Below are 7,195 nucleotides of genomic sequence, written 5' to 3' on the forward strand. Positions count from 1 at the left end.
TATAGGACCCAAAATGAGCATAGAATATCTCTACTTGTTTTCTCCACTAACCACCAAAATTTCACAAAATAATAATAAAAACATTATACAGCAGGTTGAGTCTTATGAAACACTTCATATACTTTATCTCATTTGATCCTTACAGCAACCCTGAAAGGTAGATGTTATTATTATCCACAATATTTAGGAAATTGAGTCTGAATGAGAGATTAAGTGACTTGTCCAGGGTTACTCAGCTTGTATCTAAGGCAGGATTTGAATTCAAGTCTTCCTGCCTCCAAGTCTCATACTCTATCCTCTTCACTACCTAGCTGCATGGCAAAAATTAAGCTCATCATTTCATTCCAAATTCTGTCAGTCTTTATCTACTATTATTGCTCATGGGTTGCTCGGATTTGAAACCTAGTTATTTTCAGCTTCCTCTTCACAGAACCACAGGATCCCAGAACTAGGGATCTGGAAGGGACCTCGGTGGCAATCATGTCCAGCCTACTCCTGAATAGGAATCACCACAAGATATCCAACAAAGAATCATCTAGCCTTTGCCCAAATACACTATTTAGAAGGAATATACTACATATTGAAGCAGCCCATGCCACATATAGACAGCTTTAATTATTAGGAAGTGTTTCCTAAATTTGCATCTTTGCAGCTTCCACGCTTTGCTTCTGGTTCTGCTCTCTGGGGCCAAAACACAAGTCTAATCGCTCTTGGAAGCTCTTCAGATACTTGAACTCTCCTGTTTCCACCCAAGTCTCTTTTTCTTCAGGCTAAGTATCTCCAACTCTTTCACCCGTTATGTCAGAGACTCCAGAACTTTCCCTATCCTGGTTGCCCTCCTTCGTCTCAAATCTAGTTCACTACAGAAAGACCTTAGTTTAAAAAGGTCAAGGTCTCCACTGCATCCAGAGCCATCTCCAGTCATCCTGATCTATATCTTGCCACTGGATCCAGATAGCTCCAGAAGAGAAAGTGAGGCTGGTGACCTTGCACAGCCCTCCCTCACTTAAATCCAATTCACTTGCAAGTCACCACAATCACCTCCCTGATGTCATGGTCCTCCTCTAGAACGAAGGATAAGTAACGACAGTTCATCACTAAGTGAATGGACACAATGACAAAGCAACAACAACATAGGTGGCATCGAGGATGGTATTTTTAATATTCTTGAGCTCCGTTAATTCCTTCTGAGAAATGTCTTTTAGTACATAAGTATCTTGCCTTCCCAAAGCTCTGCTTTTGGCTCTCTTTCCTTCTCTTTTTATACTCCTTCTATTCTTGGCCCTCTCCCTTGGCAGTCTTATCTACTCCCACAGTTCCAGCTATCACCTCTATTTAGACAGCTTCCAAATCTATGTCTCCAGCACTGACCTTTCTCCTAAGCGTTAGACTCACATTTCCAAATAGCTAGTAGATTTGTGGTCCCACAAACCATCAAATTTAGCATGTCAAAAGCAGAGCTCATCATTTTTCTTCATAAACTTTTCTTTCTGTTTTCCCTAAGTTGGTCTTCCTAGTTTTTCGTGCACATAATCTCATCATGTTTAACTCTTCCCTCTACCTTACCCCACATATCCAATAAGTCACAAATTCCTGTCGATGTTATCTCTGCAATATTTCTTATGTCGGTCACAACCTTATTATTCCTACTGTCACCACCTATTTTAGCCCTCATTATCTCTCCCATGGTCTCTGGCAATATCTCCCTAACTGGTCTCCCCGTATCTGCTCTTGTTTCCTTCAGGGTCATTCTATATTTAATTTTCAGATTAATCTTAATAGATAAGTGTGATCCTTAATCCTAAAACTCCATTGCCCCCAAACATCCAATGGCTTTCAGAGACTGAATAAAGTTAAAACACTTTACCTTTGTTTGTAAACTGACCTTTATATGTTGCATATTATCTCTCCTATTACATTGTGAGCTCCTCTAAGGCAAGGACTCTCTTTTGCCTTTCTTTGTATCCCCAGTGCTTAGCACAGTGTCTGATACATACTAGGTCCTTAATAAATGCCTATTGACTGACTGACTCCAATCTACCATTCCAGTCTTCTGTCTATGCTACTTTCCATCATGCATGCCAAACTGGTCAACTTACTATTCCTAACACACCCTATATTTTTCTGCCCCTACATCTTTGCTCACACTTTTCCCCATGCCTAGAATACTGTCATAGATTATCTCTACCTATTGGCATGTTACCCATCTTCCAGTGCTTGGATTGTCTTCTATTTCTACCATGAAACTTTCCCCATTCTTCCCCAGGTGAATAGACTTCTGCCCTCATAGAATGTTGTAGATGTCTTAGGGACTTAAAATATTTCGTATAACAATTATCTGTGCACATGTCATCACTCTAGCTAGATTTAGGTTACTTTAGAACAGGAACCATGCCTCACATCTTTTTCTCTGCCCCAGTACTTATCATGGTTATTGTATGCAGTAGACACTTACATTTGTTTGTTGAATTATGAATGACTTAGTTATGCTGCTTTGTGTTCAGTTGTTTCATATGCATCTATCCTGTCCCCTCAGTTTCATAAGACTAGAGAAAATGTTTTCATTTTTTTCATCTATAATCATGGTCCTTAATACAGTACTCAACACGCAGAGGTCAATCAATGAAAGCTATTCCCTGAATATAATGCCACATCAGCTGCAGACAATCAATCTGTTCTTTTCCATCTTGAATACAGAAAAGGGACTCTCAGAAATATCTGAGCATCAGAGATTTAGAGCTGGAATCAACCTCAGACACAATTTACAGGAGTTTTTGAGTTGGGGTCCATGTATTCCCAAGGGGTCTGAGGATAGATTTCAGGGGGCCTATGGACTTTGTTGGGAAAAATAACATCTTTGTTGCAATACAATTGGCTTCCTTTGTAATGGCATATATTATATTTTATGTGTTTAAAAACATTATATGAGAAAAAGCAGAGAAGTGGTGCAGTGGGTAGAGTACTGGACCTAGAGTCAAGGAGATTTGAGTTCAAATGCGGCCTCAGACATTTACTAGCTGTGTGACCCTGGGTAAGTCACTTAACCCTATTTGCCCCCATTTTTTTTTTAATCTGTAGAATGAGCTAGAGAAGGAAAGGGCAAACCACTCCAGAATCTTTGTCAAGAAAACCCAAAACATTGGTTCGCAAAGAGTAGAAGAACTGAATATGACTGAACAGCAGCAGCAGCAGCAGCAACAACAAAAACTATGAGAAGAGATCCCTAGGTTTCCCCAAACTGCCAAAGAGGGCTATGACATAAAAAAGGTTAAGGATCTTTGGTTGCTAACTTCTACAGTTGAAGAATCTTGAGTCTCCAAGAGATAAAGTAGTGTGCCTAATGTCACAATGACAGTGACAGAGCTGGGATTCTAAAATGAGTCCTCTGGTTCTAAATCCAGCATTTTCCCATTTAACTATGTTTCTTTCTACTCCATTTTCCATCAGCAGCTCCGCTTGGTTTGATTCTGCAGACCACCAAGGCTCCTTCTCCCACCGTTCTCCCCACCCCCATAAACTGATCACCTGAAATCTCAGCAGCCAGAAGAGTGACTCAGGTTGGGATACTCTGTCTCAACCTTCTCGGCTTCCCCTCAGTTGCCTGTCTGCTCTGATTAGAGGGTTGGAGGGAGGAACACTGAACTCTTCCCAAAGACTTCTTCTATAGAGGGCTTACAACCTTCCTGGTAACTCCATCTTCCATTGGCATTGAGTCTGCCCACACAGGGTACCCTACCCCACTGTCCCATTCCTTTTGGGTATAGTCTTCCCCATTTGATTGTATACTCCCTGAGGGAAGGGACTGTCTCTTACTCTTATTTGTACCCCCAGGGTTTGGCACATAGTAATAAGCACTCAATAAACATTTACTGAACTGAATTTCCACCACAAGGATGTGATGTATCTAGTATGTACCTAGTCCAAGCAGTCCAAAATGAGGCAAGAGAAGCCAGAGCAGGTTGTGGGAAACTGCCCACAACATAACCACTAAATATAAATGTCCTAGTGAAACTCACAGTTATGTGATTCTGGAACCACATTTGCAATCATCATTAGCTAAACGAGCCATATTATTGCTGTATGCCTCACAGAGGCAGGTATAATGATATTCTGATGCAGAAATTACAAGTCTTGAAGGGTGATATGCTGCGAATAAAAGAGCCATGTGTGGTTTGAGAGCTTTAGTTTGAGTATCCCAGACTTATAGCACTTTTCCTGATTGCACTTTTGGGAGTCTGGGAGAGAAAAAAAAGTCTATTGTTTACTGACTTGAGACAGTCACAACTAAGCTATACCTGAAGCTTCTGGGGGTGGTTGACTCGTTGACTGTGGGGAGCAAAGTAGGAAGTGAGAATAACCTTTTTCAATTCCACCCCAAGTTTGACGTTTCCTGTGGCTGGGGTATTGGATAGATTAGAAACTATGAGTGAAAGACCTCTATAGCTGAGGCTTCAATGCTGGCAGGTCAGCCTGATCAGGGTACATCAGTCTGAAGCTGTAGCTGTAGTCATTTAGTAGGGGGACAGGAGTAAGGGGTGGGTTGTAGAAGAAGGGTTATTCATCACAAGATAGCAAGCAAATAGCCTCTCCAGGTGGGAGGCACATCTGAGATTGAGAAACCCAGTTTGACAGCATAGTAGTGCTAGGATCAAAGTGGGCAAACAGAGTCTGACATCTGGCAAGACACCAACAAACTGGGTGGCTATTTTGACATGTGGTGCTTTCAAACATACCTCTCTAAGGGATGGAGGAGAATCCTCTTATCATGGGATTACAAATCTGGAACTGGAAGGAATACAAAAGTCATCAGGACTCTACGCTTGGAGTCAGGAATAACCAAGTTCAAATCTTGCCTCAGATATTTACTAATTGTGTGAATTGGGCCTTGTCACTTAGCCTCACTGAGTCTCAGTTTCCCCATTTATAAAATCGGAATGATAATAGTATCTATCTCACAGTGTTGTTAAGATCAAACAATATATGGAAAGCTCTTTGATAATCTTAAAACACTATATAAATTCAGATATAATCTAGTCTGAGTCCCTCGTGAAAAATATCCTATCACTTGGTAAGTGATAGGATTTGAACCCAAGTCCTGATTCTTAGGTCACAAACCATTACAGAGCCCAGCCTTGGCTTTTTAGGAATTTCTATTTCATTATGGACTCATCTGTCTTGGAAACAGACTTCCTACTCTTAAGCACAATCTTCAGAGAGAAGGCTTGGAGTTGGGATACAGATAACAGGACAATTATCCACACCACGATGATCTTTTTGCCCCTGGCTCTCTTTCCAAGTCTATGTGCCAAGAACCATAGAAATGCACAATGTTAGGGAATATCTCCAAGGATAACTATCCATTGTAGCTGAACCTTCTCATCCCCTAATATCCCAAACATTTATCTGGGTCCATTCCTCTCTGTCTTAGTGTACTTTGAGTAAGATTTGGCATTGCACTCCAAGATGCAGTATGAGTAAAGAGAAGGTAAAACACAGCAAAAGACAGAAGTTAGCAGAAAGAAGGCAAAGCAAGCCAGTTTTATTGAGGAGAAATATTTACAGTCAGAGGGGCGGTCAGGGAGAATGAAAATAGATCTGGTTTGCTGGGCCCTCAGTGGAAGAGAAGGCAGCCCAAATCAATAATACCTGGTGAGTTTTATAGAATTATCTGTGTCTAAGAGGGGCTGGTATTTGGGGAAGGGAGCAGGAGTGGTGAAGCTAGACCTGGTGTAAAGGTCAAGGGGTAGGACAATGGTCCTGATTGATGCTGGGGGTGAACACCTGGAGAACTGGAGATTGGTTGATAGTCCAATAGCACGCTATGGCAAAAGGGACTTTGGTAACCATGACCTTTCTTTGGTAGGTGACTTAGGGGATTTGAGCCTCCCTGGGGCTTCTTTGTTAGCAATTGGGTACATTACTGAGGTCCTTCCCCTCTTCCGCTGATAATCTGATTCTTCTCAATGGCAGTAGCCAACACCTTTGCTTCTCCTTAAACATCATTCAACCCGGTTTGAGTTTGTGTACAAAGAATAACCTTTGTACAATTTGACCCAGTACAGTGAGCATTCTAGTGCCATTTTGACCTGTGGTATGTGGCACTAAATCTGCCTCTTTTGCTGTTGTGAATGGGTTTCAGCTGTGGATAACTCCTATCCATAGCCAGTATTTCCCGCATGGAAAACAGCTGTGACTACATGGATGAGGACACTCAGAAAGTTTTGTTGAGCAGCAACCTTCTTGAACAATCATTCAAATTTATATGGGCAGCCAGGTGGCATGGTGGGTAGCATGCTATGCCTGGGATCAGGACAATTCAAATCTGGCCTCAGACACTTACTAGCTGTGTGACCCTGGGCAAGTCACTCAACCGTGTTTACCTCAGTTACTCATTTGTAAAATGAGATGGAGAAGGAAATGTCAAATCACCCCAGTGTCTTTGCCAAGAAAACCCCAAACGGGGTCACAAAGAGTAGGAGACACCCCAATGACACATTTATATAGCTGGGGCTTGAAGGCTTTTAAAGCACTTTCCTCACCACAACTCTGAGGTCATAGTAAAAGGGTTATTATTGCCATTTCGTGAATGAGGAAACCGAAGCTGAGTAGGGTTAGGTGACTTGTCCAGGGTTACACAGTTTATAAGTGACGGAGCTAGGATTTAGATCTAATTTCTTCTGGTGCTAATTCTACTGCCCAAGGAAGCCTCACTCCATATAAAGGGGGAGGCTAGAACCTAGAAACTGAGAAATCATGATGGCAAAGTGGCCTATTATTATCAATAAAAATCGATAATACTAATCACATTTATAATAATTTGCTTTCTAAATTATACAAAGCATGAAACACAGAAAAGCACAATGTGGTGGTTGTCGCTTGTCCCTTTTTCTCAAAGAGGACCAATGACATCACAAGGATGATATCTTGGTGTTTGTGATGTATGTGATGATGTACGTGAACTGGATTTAAGTGAGGCAGAGATGAACGAAGTGGTCAGCTTCACTTTCTCCTCTCGTCACTAAAGTCCAGTGGCAAGACAAAAGTCAAGATGACTGCCATTGCCCAGGACACAGTAGATGACCTTGGCCTTTCCCAGGACTCAGTTTGACTCAATGACTAAGTGGACAAAGGATGAAGTTGGAGTTAGAAGCTCTGAGTGCAAATTCTGACTTCAATAAGAATTTAGTAAAATCCT

This window comes from Trichosurus vulpecula, chromosome 8 (assembly GCF_011100635.1).
Source record: "Trichosurus vulpecula isolate mTriVul1 chromosome 8, mTriVul1.pri, whole genome shotgun sequence".
NCBI classification, from domain to species: Eukaryota; Metazoa; Chordata; class Mammalia; order Diprotodontia; family Phalangeridae; genus Trichosurus; species Trichosurus vulpecula.